Below are 19,027 nucleotides of genomic sequence, written 5' to 3'. Positions count from 1 at the left end.
TTCCATGGGCACTAGAGAGGAATGTGTATTCCGTTGCTTTGGGATGGAATGTTCTGAATATGTCTGTGAAGTCTATTTGGTCCAGTGTGTCATTTAAAGTCTTTATTTCCTTGTTGATATTTTGCTTAGATGATCTGTCCATTTCAGTCAGGGGGGTGTTAACCTCCCCCACTATTATTGTATTGTTGTCAATGTGTTTCTTCACTTTTGTTATTAATTGCCTTATATAATTGGCTGCTCCCATGTTAGGGGCATAGATATTTACAATTTTTAGGTCTTCTTGTTGGATAGACCCTTTAAGTAAGATATAGTGTCCTTCCTCATCTCTTATTACAGTCTTTGTTTTAAAATCTAATTTGTCTGATATAAGGATTGCCACCCCAGGAAGAAAAATCTTTTTTGTTGTTATTTTGGAATAAGAATATGAATTATAAATTCTTGGGATTTTAAAGGGTTATCTAACTCATATGCACAAAAGTAAATAACGAATTTTTTGTGTTGTCTCCGTATTTGTGTGTGCACATACACACTGCAACATTTCATTTTGATAATGTGGATTTCAGGGAGATAAGTGAGGAATAACTAACATGGCCTTCTGCCCCCCTCTTGAAAACGAGGGTACACTTCTTAGAGGTCAGTTGGCCCATCTCTTTTGAGCAGTTTCAGGAAGAATGGAGCTATTGTGCACAAACACAGAGCCTCATATATGTGATTATTCAATGTCAGTTGCCCGGAGTTAGTGGCACTAGAATAAGAAATTCTGGGGAAGCCTGTGTGAAATTTTTGAATGAGATTGCAAGAACTTGTTATGTTGTGAACTTGTGTGAAATATTATACTTGATTATCACCCAGGAAAAGTCAGTTGCTTCGAGTAAAACAGGCAGACAAAGAGAGTCTGAGCTTTGGAAATATGAAGCTTACTCTTTATTAGTTGGGCAGGAGACAAGTAGTTCTTCTTTTGCTGCAATCATGGGATGATGGACAATAAAGGGCTTCAGACTTTGAGGGGATTAAGGAACCATGTCAGGTTACATGAATATGATCTTCAGTTTAAGGACCAAGGATGATTTCAAGCTATACGTACTAGATCAGAAGTAGAAGATCTGGTAACCTAATGGAAGCCCAATATATCAATTTAGAGCATGATTTCAAGGTTAGGAAAAGTTTCAAGCTGCTGCTGCTGCTGATCATGCTGCATTCCATTCAGTTAACTGCTTCTTCTATCCAGACAGAATTACTTCTGGGAAGGATGTACTGGGAAGGAGAAAGGACAGAGATGGGCAAACCAAGCTGAATAATTTTCTGTGTCATGGGGAGTGGTACATGAAGGGCTGGCGAGAGGTGAGAGTGCAGGTGGCCAAGTGGAGCATCTCAGGGCTCACTTCTTTCCCTTCCCCTGTAGTCAGCCCTTATGCTCTACCTGGAACTGGGGTTTGAAGGCTTCCTTCTCCAAAATATCTCCTGTATTTTGATGCTCTGTCATGAGCCAAGGATGATAAATACATAGTGTATGTGCTTCTACTCCATCTCTTTAGGCACAGCCAATTCCACTACTCCTGAGAGTCAGCCTCTGAGCAACCATGACCACCAAGCATGTGATTAGTCCACAGCACACTTTGCTGAAACCTAATTTCCATTACAGTGATAACCAGTACCCTTTGTATTTGTCTGTGATTATAAACTTTAACTGCACTATAACTGTGATTTTAAGTATTAACTGAGCATTAGCTTCACTGAGAAAGTTTTTGAAAATATCAGTGCTCACAAATGACTCTAGAAATTCCGATTTAAGTGATTTGGGAAAGTGCATGATCCCAGGACTCTGGGATCCTGAGCTAAGCCGAAGGCAGATGCTCAACCGACTGAGCCCCGCAGGTGCCCCTAGGTTAACTATTTCTAGAAGCTTGCCAGGTAGTCCCACCATGTAGACAGATGTAACTATCCCTGGGAGGGAAGGTATAGGCAGACCTCAACAGCACACAGTGAGAAGAAGCTGATAAGAGTCTTTTATCAGTTTTATTAGAAGAACTGAGGTAAAGGCATGTTGAAAGAATAGCACAGGGTAGAATAAGAGGATGTAGTGAATTTGAGAATATGGAGTTGCTCAGGACCTACCATTCCAAATCACAAGAAACATTAGAAGTTAGGTTTTTTAATTTTTTTATTTTAAAGTCAAACTGTTTCCCTTACAAGCTATCTCTTGCTTTTGAATAGGCAGATAACATAGAAATCACTTTTAGCAATCATACCTTCCCTTTTATAGTTGGAATTCCTTCTAACATCATGTCTATAGAAACCTTGACAATTGAAATAAGGTACCAAATCAGTCCTCAAGAGTTATTGTTCTTTTTTTTTAAGGAATGCATTTTTTTAAAGATTTTATTTATGTATTTGACAGAGAGAGAGAGAGAGCACGCACAAGTAGGGGGAGGAGCAGAGGGAGAAGCAGACTCTCTGCTGAGCAAGGAGCCCAATGCAGGGCTCGATCCCAGCACCCCGGGAACAAGACTTGAGCTGAAGGTAGACACTTAATTGACTGAGCCGCCAAGGTGCCCCAAGAGTTCTGTTTTTGTTCTGTTGATATAGATATATATATATATATATATATAACTATTTAGTATGTTTAAGTTTGCTAGATAAAGTAAAGCAAACAAAACTTTCTGAGTTTCAAATTATAACAGTGTGATATTTTGTAAAATGTTTATGACATATTTTAAAATATTTATACCTATTCAATAATTAAATAAGATAGCGTGAAATGTAAAAGTTTAAAATTTTAGAAATATTTAAAATGTAGCAGGTTAAGGATTCTTTCTTTAAGCTTATTTATCTTGAAATAGTATTTACATTTCCTTTGGAACATACACATTTCTATATCCACAAAAAGGGTTCTATTATGAGCAAGTGTATTTTGAGCAAAGAGACTGGCAATTTTGTTCTGGCTCATTACTCAAAACTTGAGCCACAAGCAACAATACTGGAATAACATGGGAGTATGCTTGTAATACAGAATCTTAAAGCCCACCAGGTGATTTATAGGCTATTAAAATTTGAAAATCACTCAGATCCAGATGTGCTCCCTGATCTGCTATATTCTGTCACCAGTGGAAAGGAGTTCCTTAAAGAGGTTTATGGAGCAAACTAGAGTATCACGAGCCAGGAAATTCACCTTTCCTTCTTGGTTCAAACTTTCATTCAATATGTGCTTTTTTGCACTGTATCTTGGCTTTTCTTGACATACATCTTCATTAGTAAGTGAGAGAGTTGAACTACACCTTATAGTTCCACCATTATACCAATCTTTGATAAATCAGCTTTAAGGCAGAGCAAATACCAATATGTAAAGCTGTGGGAGAACAAGAGAAAGGGTTTCCTGCTGAAAGTGCTTAGGATTCTGAACTTACAGGATTTTGTCCTTCCCAGTACCAAATCAGCCTGCCTAGCAACTAATAAATAGAAGTTTTGTGTCAATAAAAGAGGTACATATAGCCACACACCCATAAACCCCTATAATTCAGGCACAGATGCTCACTTTTTTCCAATGACAAAAGCAAATGAAGGCCAAGTAATAACCCATTTGTTCTTCCTGTACTATCAGAGAGCTAGCATTTTTAAAAAGCATTATAGATTCAACATATGTACATGCATTTATTCATGTGCATTAAATGGTTGGCAGCCCATCAAATGTTCTTTTCTAAATCTAAAGGACTGATTAAAAAAAAAATTAAGTTCAAGAAGAGTTACAGTAAAAATAATCCAGCCGTCCTTATGTTCAGGTTTTGGTGGCTTTTTTCCCTTAGGAATCCTTGGGAATTAACTCTCTTTACAAAAAGCTTAACAGGGGTCTGCATGGTAAGATTCTTTCACTTTACAGCCCTCACACTTTATCCCAGGTGGGCCTGGTTATCCAGGAGAAGTATGGAATAAGGTTGCCCCAGTACGTAAGAAACACCTGATCCCATCTCTTCAGACTATGGGAATTTTCACAGATAGGAGAAGTGCAACAGAGAGCTCACTGCTTCCACCAGAAATGGATGGTACTGTTCATGATCATTACACCTCAGAGAAATGAATTTTTTTCTCTTTAACAGAAATTAAGAAAAAAATCCTATTTATACTTGTATCATAAAATATCTAGGAATCAATATAACCAAGGAGGTAAAAGACTATAATACTATAATCTAAAAACAATAAGACACCAATTAAAGAAGTTGAAGAAGACAGAAATAAATGGAAAAATACTCCGTGGTCATGGATTGGAAGAATTATATTGTTAAAATGTCCATACCACCCAAAGCAATTTACAGATTCAATGCAATCCCTATCAATGCCAATGGTTATTTTGCACAGAGATAGAACAAATAATCCTAAAATTTGTATGGAACCACAAAAAAACCCAAATAGCCAAAGCAATCTTGAGAAAGAAAAAGAAAGCTGAAGGCATCACACTCCCTGATTTCAAACTATACTACAAAGCTAAGTAATCAAAACAGTATGGTACTGGCACAGAAACAGAGACATAGATCAATGGAACAGGATAGAGCACCCAGAAATAAACCCACACTTTACTAATCTATGATCAAGGAGTCCAGAATACACAATGTGGAAAAAGACTCTTCAATGAATGGTGTTGGGAAACCTGGACAGCTACATGCAAGAGAACTAAACTGGACCACACTCTTTTACCAGATGCAAAAATAAATTTAACACGAATTAAAGACTTGAATATAGAACCTGAAACCAGAAAACTCTTACAAAAATACATAGATAGTAAGCTCTTTGGCATTTGTCTTAGTAATATTTTTTCTGGACCAATCTCCTCAAACAAGGGCAATAAAAGCCAAAATAAATGAAATTGCATTAAACTAAATAGCTTTCACACACAAGGGAAATCAATAAAATAAAAAGGCAACCTACTGAATGGGAATAGATATTTACAAATCACATATCCAATAAGGGGTCAATATTTAAAAAATATAAAGAACTTACACAACTTAATATCAAAAAAGCAAAACAAAACAACAGCCCAATTTAAAAAATGGGCAGAGGACTTGAATATTTATCTCAAGAAGATGGCCAACAGGTGCAAGAAAAATGCTCAACATCACTGATCATCATGGAATGTAAACCAAAACCACAATGAGATTTTACTTCACATCAGTTAGCTTGGCTATTACCAAAAAGACAAAAAAATAACAAGCATTGGAATAGATGTGGAGGAAAGAGAACACTTGTACACTGTTCATGGGAGGATAAATTGGTGCTGCCACTGGGGAAAACAATATGGATGTTTCTCAAAAATAAAAAGATTAAAAAAAATACAAAACTACCATGTGATCCAGCAAATCCACTTCTGGATATTTATCCAAAGTAAATGAAAACACCAATATGAAAGGACATATACACCTTTATGTTCACCGAAGCATTATTTACAATAGCGAAAATATGGAAGCAACTTATATGTTAAATGTTGTATGATAGATAAACAGATAAAGAAGTTGTGATACACACACACACACACACACAGAGGAATATTACTCATTCATAAAAAAGAATGAAATCTTACCACTTGCAACAATGTGAATGGAGCTAGAGCATTTTATGCTATGTAAAATAAGTCAGAGAAGACAACATTTGACTTTACTTATATGTGGAATCTAAAGAACAAAACAAACAAACACAACAGAAAGAGACTCATAATAAGGAAACTGTTGGTTAACAGAGAAGGGGGCAGTCAGGGGGCAGATGAAAAAGGTACAGGGGAAAAAGAGGTACAAACTTTGAGCTGTAAGATAACTATGTCTTGAGGTTATAATGTACAGCATGGGGAATATAGTGTATAACACTATAATAACTTTGATGGTGACATATGGTAACTAGACTGTGGGGATCATTTCATAATGTATAAAATACTGAATCAACATGAAGTATACCTGAAGCTAAGAGAATATTGTATAACAATATATGTCAATAAAAAAAGTGTGATGAGAACAGAAACAAGGAAAGGAAATAGCCAATGAGGTGACTTGATTTTTAAAAACAGATTGAGCAAATTAGTTCATTATTGCCTTTAGTTCTAATAAAAAATTACTCTTTAAGAAAATTACAAGGCAAAATAGTTGTTCAGACTGTAGCTTGAATAGTGTGTACAAAAATTCAAATACCAGGATAACTTATAAAAGTAAAAATTTAGATATATTCCACATGTGCAAAAAAGAATAGTTTAAGACAACTTTAGTATATGCACAAGATGAAATAATACATATTCAATAAAAATGGTATACTGTAGACCATTCAGTGATGTCAAAATATTCACACTATCATATTAAGTAAAAACAAACAAACAAAAGCACTATATAAAATGTACCTCTTAAAAAATGGTTCTTTTAATTATTTATCTCTACCACAAAATAAAAAACACTATGGCATTTTTTGCAAGATTTTATTTATTTATTTGACAGAGAGAGATACAGTGAGAGAGGGAACACAAGCCAGGGGAGTGGTTGAGGGAGAAGCAGGCTGTCCGTGGCGCAGGGAGCCCGACAGGACCCTGGGATCATAACCTGAGCTGAAGGTAGATGCTTAATGACTGAGCCACCCAGGTACACCCGCTATGGCATTTTTTAAAAACATATTTTAGCATTTGAGGCTGGTAGATTAAAAGTAATGCACAGGGGAAATGCAATTCAGTCAGCTTTTTACTATAGCTAAACATTTCCAGAGCCTATTATAATTGTCAAGTACCCCAAATTTCAAAACCACTAAAAAAGTTATCAGCTTATATTCTAGGATTAACAACAGACTTAAATTCATATAACTGAAAGAATTTAAAAGTTAAACTAAATGAAAACTCTTAGGGAGTTAACAGAGTATTTTCAATATCAAAAACATGGTTTGTTTTCTTTTTAATGGGACTCCAAATAAAGAAAAATAACAAACATTGATGGACTTCCCATTGGACATTTTCTTATTGAAAAGTTAACAGAGCCAGAAGGATTCATGACTTGGTACCCTACCAGTCCCCTTGGCTTTTTGTTATCCCTTTACACTAGAACAGTTAGGAAGTTATAGGAAACTGTTAAGCTAGGATACTAAATCCCTCGCAACCTGTGCCATAAAGTTCTCCCAAAAGACATGCAGCTCTCCTCGTTTGATGCTTAGCTTGGATTCTACAAGAATTTGTCTTTTGTCTTTTATTACTTTAGAGCAAATTTTCAGATATATTTGTATTCGTATCTGTTTAGACCAAAAGATTATATTTATATTAAATTATTATAGAAAGATTTTGAGTTTTTAATGAATTAAGTTCTTCTGTTACTTTCCTTTTTCTTTCTTGAAATATGGCAGTTGGTACCATTTGTCTGTATTCTCTAGGGTACACATTTGGGATGCTATTAAATCCTGCAGTCAGCCTCATATCAGTATGAATTACAAATCTGAACATAAGTTATGCCCCTCGTTGGGAAGTTAAAAAATAAAAGCACAATAAAACCTAATTAAACAATTACACGACCAACTCAATAGCTCTGGATAAAGAGAAAGGTACAGAAGTCAAACTTTCTCCTTTCATTCACCTGGTATTTTAGACTACCCACTCTATCTGGAGTTGATGCAATGATTTGATTTTGATTAGTTGACTCTTCGGACACAGTGTGTGTTGAAACTGGTAAAGCTAACACCTATCAGATGCTTAGATAACAATGAGCAAGCACTTCTTAGTTTCTGTTTAAAATTTAAAGTGGGATCCTTAGCGAAGTGAGGAATAGCATAAGGCCCCAAATGCAACTTCAGTCTTAACATGACAAAATGGCAATGCTGTGCAGAGCTAGCTGGTTTCATAAGGGTTGTTTTCACATGAGATTTGTGCAAAGACTGTTTTTTGTTTTTTTTTTTCTTCCTACTCCCCCCATCTGTCAAAGTGAAATATTACCATTTTCTTCAGTATATATATGCAATATATGTTAATACATGTAATATATGTACACTGTGTATATATACTATTCTTTATATATAACATAAATATATTAATATATATTAGTATATATAGTAACATTTATATTAGTATATATACTAATATATATATTGGTATATGTTAATATTAATATCTGCATTATATACTACATTATAAAATGTAATATACTTTTTTTTCTTCCTATGGTGAAATATCTTTCTCTAAACAAAATCGTCATGATCCTTAGGATATTGTTTCTGTCTTCTTAGTCCTGCAAGTATAAACATTCTCACCTAATTTATTTATTTATTTAAAGATTTTTTAAAATTTATTTATTTGAGAGAGAGAGAGAATGAGAGAGAGCACAAGAAGGGGGAGGGTCAGAGGGAGAAGCAGGCACTCCACTGAGCAGGGAGCCTGATGTGGGACTCGATCCTAGGACTCCAGGATCATGACCTGAGCTGAAGGCAGTCGCTTAACCAACTGAGCCACCCAGGTGCCCCCATTCTCACCTAATTTAAATAAAATGGTCAAAGACCTCCTATCTGATTTTTGTCAGTCTTTTCCCAAGTATTACTTACTACCCTTCTACCTTGCTTCCAAAATGCTGCGTGTGTATGTGTGTGTGTGTGTGTGTGTGTGTGTGTGTGTGTGTGTGTGTGTACATTGTGACCCCACATAATATCAGGCATGCATTAGTGGAATCTCAAAAACAGTTGCTTTTGTATATATTATTTTTGTGCATTTATTATTACTCCCATTTTTGAGTGCTTGTCATTGGAACATTCTATCCTGTCATTCACATGATTATTCTTAATTCTACTTTTTTTTTTTTCCCTGTGCTTTTAGCCATTCAGTTGCCCTGAAGCCATAGGGATCAATATTCATTCACATTTAAATCTTACTATTCATCTCTCTACCATTTTCCTTTTGCACTTTCTCCTGTTTTTTCCCCTCTATTAACAATAAATCTTGTGCAAACTGTTGACTATAAAGTACATTTTCTGCTAACATTCTCCAAATTTCAGTACCTTATTTGGTCTGATTACTCCATAATCTAATGACTTACTGTCTCTGTTCAAAGATTCACATTGATCATTAGATTTAGCCACAAAGAGGTTGTTGTAAAGAAAGCCATTATGTCAGTGTGGAAGAGACAGAAACCAGGCAATGCTGTACTAGACTAACAGGGAAATAAAGCCAGGGAAGTAGAAGGGGATGTAAATATATAGGAAAGAGATCTAGAACAGGAGAGAGAGAGAGAGAGAGAGAGAGAGTGTGTGTGTGTGTGTGTGAGAGAGAGAGAGAGAGAGGACATGTGTCTTTAAAGAAAAAAATTCTTGAAATCTAGTTGGCTAGAATACAATTTACAAGAAAAGATTGAAACTATAAAAGAGAGATTTCTACTTCCACCTCAGATGCAAAAAGAAAAGATAATGGAAAGAGTACTGCTCCCACTATTCAAAAGAGAAAAAGTGGAATAAAGTATAAAATCACAACTTTCAGAGAGCTGTGCTTACAGGGCAACTGTGACCAGGAAAATCAGCTCCTCTTCCCCCCCAAGTAGAGGGATCATACACAGAATGTCTGAGCTGTAGCAAAACACAGGAAGAAGACAGGGGCAGATGTGAAAGCTGGGTTATACAATACCAATGGATTCCAAAGGATGAGCATGGGTTAGTATGAGAAAACAGAACACCAGGGAATTTCAGACACAAATGGAATTTATACCAACTTGCAGGCATATTTCCATGAACCTTAATTCAGAGCTTGCAGGAAAAATTACCAGGAGCAAAGATTGGAGACAGACTCCCTTGTTGGTACAAATTATGGAAGGGAAAGCCATGAAAATCTACTCTTCTGCATGAATCATTCTCTCAGAAGACTTAAGTCTCTGAGATAAGTGCAGGAAACATAATAGTCTGAAAGTCACAGATATACACCCATTCATGGTGGAGACAGGACATTAGGAATAAAATCTTCTGAAACCGGGGAGGGTTTCAAAGAGAGTGTAGAGGCCTCCTACCTCCATTTGAGCATCAGAAAGGACCATGCCACAGGGAGAAGGAACAGAAATACTAAAAAAATTTCACCCCCATGTCTCAGGCACAGAAGGCCTCCCTAAGACTGAAGCTAGAACAGGGACAGAGAGCTCACCCCTTGCCATCTACCACCCAACCTGGGAAACAGTAGTAAGCAACAGCACTGTTCTGCCGGGAGGGGCATGAACATGAAAATGATAGGCCTTCTCCAGTGTAAATGTAACAGGGTACTGAAATGTTCTAGCAGAGCACAGACATTGGACAATCCCTCTAGCACTCTAGCTCCTCACCCAGCCTGAGTCATCCTTAGAGTAAGTTGAAACCAGTGGTTCAATGACTAGAACCACAGATCGATTTTAGATTAGGAAGAGGAATACCCAATTCCCCAGTGGAAATACTTTTTACTCTTAAATAGTTTCTCTTGTTCTACATAAGATGTCTAGCTTAAATAAAACATGACACTGAAGAGCAAAATTAATATTACAAAGAGGGGCTCCTGGGTAGTGCAGTTGGTTAAGCAACAGACTCTTGGTTTCAGCTCAGGTCGCGATCTCAGGGTCATGAGACTGAATGCCACATCAGGCTCTGCACTCAGCACAGGGTCTTCTTAAGACTTCTTTTCCTCTCTCTCTGCCCCTCCCCCTGCTCTCTCTCTCTCTCTCAAATAAATAAATCTTATCAATATTACAAAGAAAAAAATCATGAAGACACACAACAATTAACAGAACAACATTCGTATCACCAGATGTTGGAATGATTACATGGGGAAATTAAAATAACTATAATTAATATGTTGAATGCTCCATTTTAAAAGATGAAAAGTATAGACAAAAAGGTGAAGTATATCAGTGGAGAGATGGAAACTTTAAGAAAAAGAGTCCAATGAGATTTTATTTTCAACAACTTGGATGAAATGAACAAATTCCTTGAAAGACAAAAAATGTCACTAAGAAGAAACAGATAACCTTATAAATTCAATTCCTTGTGAAATAACCATCCAACATATTCAGGTCCAGATGCCTTCCCTGACAAATTCTACCAAATATATAACTAGAAATAATACCAATTCTACACAAACTCTTTCAGAATATATAGAAAGAAGAAGCCGTTTCTAACTCATTTTATAATACCCTGATATCAAAAGAGAGTAGAGTAATCAAACATGCCAAATCTTTTAGACAGCTACTCACTAACCTGTATTCGGAGATTTTAAAATGTCTTAAATGTAGCAGAACAAGGAGGAAACAAATAGCCAATTTGCCATGTTTTGTTGTAGACCCTGTTATGAATCTCAGAGGTTGGTTTTACTTAGCTCCAAATAGTAAGAGTAGACGTTGGGTGCAGAGAGTGAAAAAAGAACATGTGCCATCAGTGATTTGAAAGAATATGGTCTATTTAACACAGAGAAAAGGTAAAACAGCTGATTAAAGAAATACATGAGGGTTCTTGGATAATGTTAAAGACTTACGAAATTTAGTGGCCATAAATCAACAATGTGTTGTTCTTATTTCTCATTGTCACTGTCTCTGGGGTGTTTCACTTCTATATTTATCTCCACATGGTTGCGTGACACTCTGTACAAAACTCTCCAGTGTATAATCTCCCTAGGAATATTGCTCTAATAAATGGTTTAATTCAAAACCCCAAATGTGGCATAGAAGAAGGAGCATGAGCTTAGGGAGTTAGCCTTTTAGGAGCTGTTTAACCTAGAACAAGGTTCTTTCTTTTTTGAAACTTCAACTTTGTCATTTTTTTTTTTAAGATTTACTCAGTTTTAGAGAGAGAGAGAGTGAGTAAGGGGAAGGGCAGAAGGAGAGGGAGAGAAATCCTCAAGCAGACTCCCCACTGAGTAGGGAGCCCGATGTGGGGCTCCATCCCAGGACCCTGAGATCATGACCTGAGTGGAAGGCAGAAACTTAACTGACAGAGCCACCAGGTGCTCTTTAATCTCCTCAACTTTAACAAGAGAAAAATAATCGTTTGAAATAAAACTTCTAACAAATATAGTAATTCAATAGATGTCAGCCATTAACATACTAAATATAATTTTAAAAAGAGCACTAACATTTCTATGGAGAGCCCTCTCCATACCTCACTTAGCTCCATGCAACCTGGTCCACACAATAGGCTGAGGTGGTCAGACACATTTGATAGTCATGCATTCACAGATTCAAATCACTCCTTGCCCTTATCCTTCTTTCTTAAATTAGTCGGACTTCATTTTTAAGAGAAGTTTTAGGTTTACAAAAAAAACAAAAACAAAAACAAAGTATAGACTTCCCATATACTGTCTCACCCTCCTCTCCTGCACACAACTACCCCAATTATTAGCCCTTATTATTAACATCCTGCATCGGTGTGGTACATTCATTACAACCTATGAGCCAATTTTGATACATCATTATAACTAAAGTCTATAGTTTACAGCAGGGTTTGCTTTTTGTGTTGTATACTTCTGTGGGTTTTTGAAGAATTCATAGTGTTATGTATCCACAATTACAATATCATATGAAATCATTTCATGGTTGTAGGTGGCTCATTGATCTAGGGATATGATTCTTGCTTTGAATGTGAGAGTCTTGGGTTCAAATCCTAGATAAGCCCACTTCCTTTTCAATCATTTGGATTTAGAGAATCCAAAAAAAAGTATTTCCTCAAAATACTTTCATGGCCCTAAAATTCCTGTGTTCTCTTCTGTTTCATACCCCCTACCTTTACTGGAAACCTGGCAACCATGGATCATTTTACTGTCTATGGCTGCCTTTTCCAGAATGTCATATAGTTGGAATCATACAGTGCTTAGCCTTTACAGATTGACTTCTTTCATTTCGCTATATACATTTAAGGTTCATTTATGTCTTTTCATGGCTTGATAGCTCATTTCCTTTTATCACTGAATAATAATACTTTTGTATGGATGTATCACAGTTGGACTATTCATTCATATACTGAAGGGCATCTTGGTTGCTTCCAATTTTTGGCAATTATAAATAAAGTCCTATAAACATTCCTATGCAGGGTTTTTGTGGATGTAAATTTTGAAGTCGTTTGTGTAAATGTCAGGGAGAATAAATGCTGGGCTCTATGACAGCATTAGGTTTACCTTTGTAAGAAACTGTCACACTGGCTTCCAAAATGGCTGTACAATTTTGCATTTTTTCATTTATGATAGCGTATCTAAAAATCCATCACCAAACCCATGTTAACCTGAATTTTTTCCTACCTTGTCTCCCAGAAGTTTTAATTTTAGTTTTGCATTCAGTTCTATGATCCATTTTGAGTTAATTGTGTGAAAGGTTTAAGGTCTGTGTCTAGGTTTTTGTTTTTTTTGTTTTGTTTTGTTTTGTTTTGGCCTGTAGATGTCCAGTTATTCCAGAGCTACTTATTGAAAAGACAATTCTTTCTCCATTGAATTGCCATTGCTTTTTTCTTTAGTTGACTATACTTGCATGGATCTATTTCTGAACTTTATTCTGGTCCACTGGTCTATATATGAGTATGATATATACTCTTTTGATTACTGTAGCTTTATAGTAAATCTTGAAGTCATGTAATGCCAATCCTTCAAATTGGTTCTTCTTCAATATTGTATTGACTATTCTGGGTCCTTTGATCTCCCATATAAACTTTAGAATCATTTTATCAATGTTAATAAAATAACCTGTTGAGGTTTTCATTAGGATTGTGTTCAATCTATGTATCAAGTTAGCACTGACATCTTGACAATGTTGAGCCTTTCTTCAGGTGAACATGGACTATTTCTGCATTTATTTAGATCTTCTTTCATTTATTTCATCAGAATTGTATAGTTTTCCTCATATGAAGATAGTGTTTTGTTAAATTTATACCTAAATATTTAATCTCTTAATTTATAATGTAAATGGAGTTGTACTTTTATAGATTTATTTATTTTAGAGAGAGAGAGAGCAAGAGCGAGCATGTGAACCAGGGGAGGGGCAGAGGGAGAGAATCTCAAGCAGACTCCCTGCTGGGTGTGGAGCCCAGTACAGGGCTTGGTCTCACGACCCTGAGATCATAATCTTAGCTGAAATCAAGAGTCAGACCCTTACCCGACAGAGCCACCCAGGCATTCCTGGAGTTGTATTTTAAAATTCAAATCCCAATTGTTCACTGTTGGTATAGAGGAATTCTATTCACTTTTATGAGTTAACCTTTTGTCCTGCAGCCTTGCAATAATTGCTAGATAGTTTTGTCAAATCTTTGAGATTTTCTACATGGACAATTATGTCATCTCAGGACAATATTTTATTCCGTCCTTCCTAATCTGTATACATTTTAATCTTTTTCTTGTCATACTATATTGACTAGGACTCCCAATAAGATGTTGTAGAACACTGGTGAGATGGGACAACCTTGCCGTGTTCCAGATCTTAAGGGGAAAGCCACTAGTTTCTCACCATTAAATATGATTTTAGCTGTAGGTTTCTGCAGATGTTCTTTATCAAGTTAAGGAAATTACCCTCTAGTTTGAGTTCACTAAATGTTTTAAACATGAATTGGTGTTGCATTTTGTTAAATTTGCTGATCTAGTGATACGATCATGTCATTTTTCTTCTTTAGTTAGTTGATATGATAGTTACATTAATTGCTTTGTGAATGTTGAATCACCCTTGCATACTTGGATAAATACCACTTGGTCATGGTGTAGAATTCCTTTTATACATTGTTGGATTCAATTTATTAATATTTTGTTGAGGAGTTTTGCATCTATGTTCATTAGAGACATTGGCATTTCATTTTTCTTCCTTGTAGTGACTTTGTCTGATTTTGTTATTAGGATACTTCTAACTAATAACTAATGACTAATAACAAGCTAGAGATGCTTTTTCTGCTTCTATTTTCTGGAAAAGATAATAGAAAACTGGTATTTTTTTTTCCCTTAAATGTTTGGTAGAATTCACCAGTGAAACCATCTGGCTCTGGTGTTTTTTTCTTTGGAGGACTACTAATTATTGATTTAATTTGTTCAATAAATATAAGCTCATTCAGATTATCTATTTCTCTATGTGGGACTTCTGGTAGATAGTTCCTATCAAGAAATTGATCCATTTCTTCTAAGTTACCAAATTTATGAGTGTAGAGTTGTTCACAATATTTCTTTAGTATCCTCTTACCATATATGAAATTAATAGTTATGTTCTTTTCATGATATTAGTAATTTGTGTTCCCTCTTTTTTTTATTTTTTCTTCTTAGTTTGTCTGGCTAGAGATCTATCATTCTTATTGCTTCAGATAATAAGCTTTTGGTTGTGCAGATCTTTCTATCGATTTCTTGTTTTCATTGTCATTTATTTTGGCTCTAATTTTTATTATTTCTTTTTTCTCCTTTGTCTGAAATTAATAAAGGTATTCTGGCTTTGTGTTGATCAATGTTAGCCTGGCATATCTTTATACATACTTTAACATTTAATTTATACATACTTCAACATTTAATTTATAATAATAACATTCTGTTATTATATAACAGAGTTGGTATATTTGTAGACAACGTATACTTGAGTCCAGTTTTTTTTAATTTTTTTAATCCACCCTAATAGTCTTTGTCTTTTAATTGGTTCACTTAATCCATTCATATTTACAGTGATTATTGACATAATTGGATTGATATCTATATTTTACTTTTCCTATCCATTGACCTTGTTTCTCCAGTTTATGATTCCATTTTATTTTTTCTCTTAGCATATCAATTATACATCTTTTAATTTTATCCATCCATCTACCCACCCATCTTTATATCTATTTATCAATCTATCATCTATCTCTCAATCATCTATCTATTTACCTTAGTCATCGTTGTAGAATTTTCAATATACATTTACAACTAATCTAAATTAACTTGAAATAACACTATACTGCTTCATAGATAGGGCAGGTCCCTTTGAACAAAGTATTCCTAATTCTTCCCTCCCTTCCTGTATTACATTGCTTTCATTCTTTTCACTTATCCATTAGCTATACTCAATACATTGTTGTCATGTTTTGAAGACACCTTTACCTGTAGGATAATTAAGAATAAGAAAAATAGAATATTTTATTTTACTTTTTCTTTCTTTTAGTAAAGATTCAAGTCTCTGGCCTGTATCATTTCCTTTCTTTCTGTAGAGTTTCTTTGGATAGTTCTTAAAAGGCTGATTTACTCAGTTTCTCATGGAGAAAATCTTTTTTCCTTCATTAGTAAGGATATTTTAACTGTATACAGAATTTTAGGTGGGTGGTCTATTTCTCTGAACAGTTCAAATATACTACACTTTTTTCTTGCTTGGCATGGTCTCTCAGGACAAGTCCATTATAATTCTTATCCTTGTTCCTTTGTAAGACTTTTTCCCCCCTTTGTTGTCTTTCTTTTTCTTTAACATTTTTTTAATTTTATTATGTTATGTTAATCACCATACATTATATCACTAGTTTTTGATGTAGTGTTCCATGATTCATTGTTTGTGTATAACACCCAGTGCTCCATTCAGTATGTGCCCTCTTTAATACCCATCACCAGGCTAACCAATCACCCCATCCCCCTCCTCCCTATAACCCTCAGTTTGTTTCTCAGAGTCCATAGTCTCTCATGATTCATCTCCCCCTCTGATTTATCCCCCATTCATTTTTCCCTTCCTACTATCTTCTTTTTTTTTTAACTTATAATGTATTATTTGTTTCAGAGGTACAGGTCTGTGATTCAACAGTCTTGTACAATTCACAGTGCTCACCATAGCACATACCCTCCCGAATGTCTATCACCAGGCCACCCCATCCCTCCCACCCCCCACCACTCCAGCACCCCTCAGTTTGTTTCCTGAGATTAAGAATTCCTCATATCACTGAGATCATATGATACATGTCTTTCTCTGATTGACTTATTTCGCTCAGCGTAATACCCTCCAGTTCCATCCACGTCATTGCAAATACCACTTCTTCTTTATCCATTCATCTGTGGATGGACATCTTGGCTTTTTCCACAGTTTGGCTATTGTGGACATTGCTGCTAAAAACATCGGGGTGTACGTACCCTTCGGATAACTGCATTTGTATCTTTGGGGTAAATACCCAGTAGTGCAATTGCTGGGTTGTAGGGGAACTCTATTTTCAACTTTTTGAAGAACCTCCATACTGTTTTCCAGAGTGGTTGCACCAGCTTGCATTCCCACCAACAGTGTAGAATAGAAGGGTTCCCCTTTCTCCACATCCCTGCCAACATCTGTCGTTTCCTGACTTGTTCATTTTAGCCATTCTGACTGCTCTGAGGTGGTATCTCATTGAGGTTTTGATTTGGATTTCCCTGATGCTGAGTGATGTTGAGCACTTTTTCATGTGTCTGTTGGCCATTTGGATGTTTTCTTTGGAAAAATGTCTGTTCATGTCTTCTGCCCATTTCTTGATTGGATCATTTGTTCTTTGGATGTTGAGTTTGATAAGTTCTTTATAGATTTTGGATACTAGCCCCTAATCAGATATGTCATTTGCAGATATTTATCTTCTCCCATTCTGTCGGTTTTGTCTTTTGGTTTTGTTGACTGTTCCTTTGCTGTGCAAAAGCTTTTTATCTTGATGAAATCCCAATAGTTCATTTTTGCCCTGGCTTCCCTTGTCTTTGGCGATGTTTCTAGGAAGAAGTTGCTGCGGCTGAGGTCGAAGAGGTTGCTGCCTATCTTCTCTTTTAGGATTTTGATGGACTCCTGTCTCACGTTTATGTCTTTCAACCATTTGGAGTCTATTTTTGTGTGTGGTGTAAGGAAATGGTCCAGTTTCATTCTTCTGCATATGGCTGTCCAATTTTCCCAACACCATTTGTTGAAGAAACTGTCTTTTTTCCATTGGACATTCTTTCCTGCTTTGTCGAAGATGAGTTGACCGTAGAGTTGAGGGTCCATTTCTGAGCTTTCTATTCTGTTCTATTGATCTATGTGTCTGTTTTTGTGCCAGTACCATACTGTCTTGATGATGACAGCTTTGTAATAGAGCTGGAAGTCAGGAATTGTGATGCCACCAGCTTTGTTTTTCTTTTTCAACATTCCTCTGGCTATTCGGGGACTTTTCCGGTTCCATACAAATTTTAGGATTATTTGTTCCATTTCTTTGAAAAAAGTGGTTGGTATTTTGATAGGGAGTGCTTTAAATGTGTAGATTGCTCTAGGTAGCATTGACATCGTCACAATATTTGTTCTCCCGATCCATGAGCATGGAACGTTTTTCCATTTCTTTATGTCTTCCTCAATTTCTTTCATGAGTATTTTATAATTTTGTAGTACAGATTCTTTGCCTCTTTGGTTAGATTTATTCATAGGTATCTTATGGTTTTGTGTGCAGTTGTAAATGGGATTAACGCCTTAATTTCTCTTTCTTCTGTCTTGTTGTTGGTGTATAGGAATGCCACTGATTTCTGTGCATTGATTTTATATCCTGCCACTTTACTGAATTCCTGTATGAGTTCTAGCAGTTTTCGGGTGAAGCCTTTTGGGTTTTCCACATAAAGTATCATAGCATCTGCAAGGAGTGAGAATTTGAATTCTTCTTTGCCAATTCGGATGCCTTTTATTTCTTTTTGTTGTCTGATTGCTATGGCTAGTTCTTCTAATACTATGTTGAATAGCAGTGGACATCCCTGTCGTGTTCCTGACCTTAGGGGGAAAGCTCTCAGTATTTCCCCATTGAGAATAATATTTGCTGTGGGTTTTTCATAGATGACTTTTATGATATTGAGGTAGGTACCCTCTAAGAGTTTTGATCAAGAAAGGATGCTGTACTTTGTCAAATGCTTTTTCTGCATCTATTGAGAAGATCATATAGTTTTTGTTCTTTCTTTTATTAATGTATTGTATCACATTGATTGATTTGTGGATGTTGAACCAAACTTTTAGCCCAGGGATAAATCCCATTTGGCCATGGTGAATAATCCTTTTAATGTATTGTTGGATCCTACTGGCTAGTATTTTGGTGAGAATTTTTGCATCCATGTTCATCAAGGATATTGGTCTGTAATTCTCCTTTTTGATGGGGTCTTTGGTTTGGGCATCAAGGT

The sequence above is a fragment of the Eumetopias jubatus genome, unplaced genomic scaffold (genome assembly GCF_037043125.1).
Source record: "Eumetopias jubatus isolate StellerSeaLion01/CBP00866 unplaced genomic scaffold, mEumJub1_p1.0 scaffold_8, whole genome shotgun sequence".
NCBI lineage: Eukaryota > Metazoa > Chordata > Mammalia > Carnivora > Otariidae > Eumetopias > Eumetopias jubatus.
The sequence above is the reverse complement of the archived record's forward strand: the minus strand, read 5'-3'. Positions refer to the sequence as shown.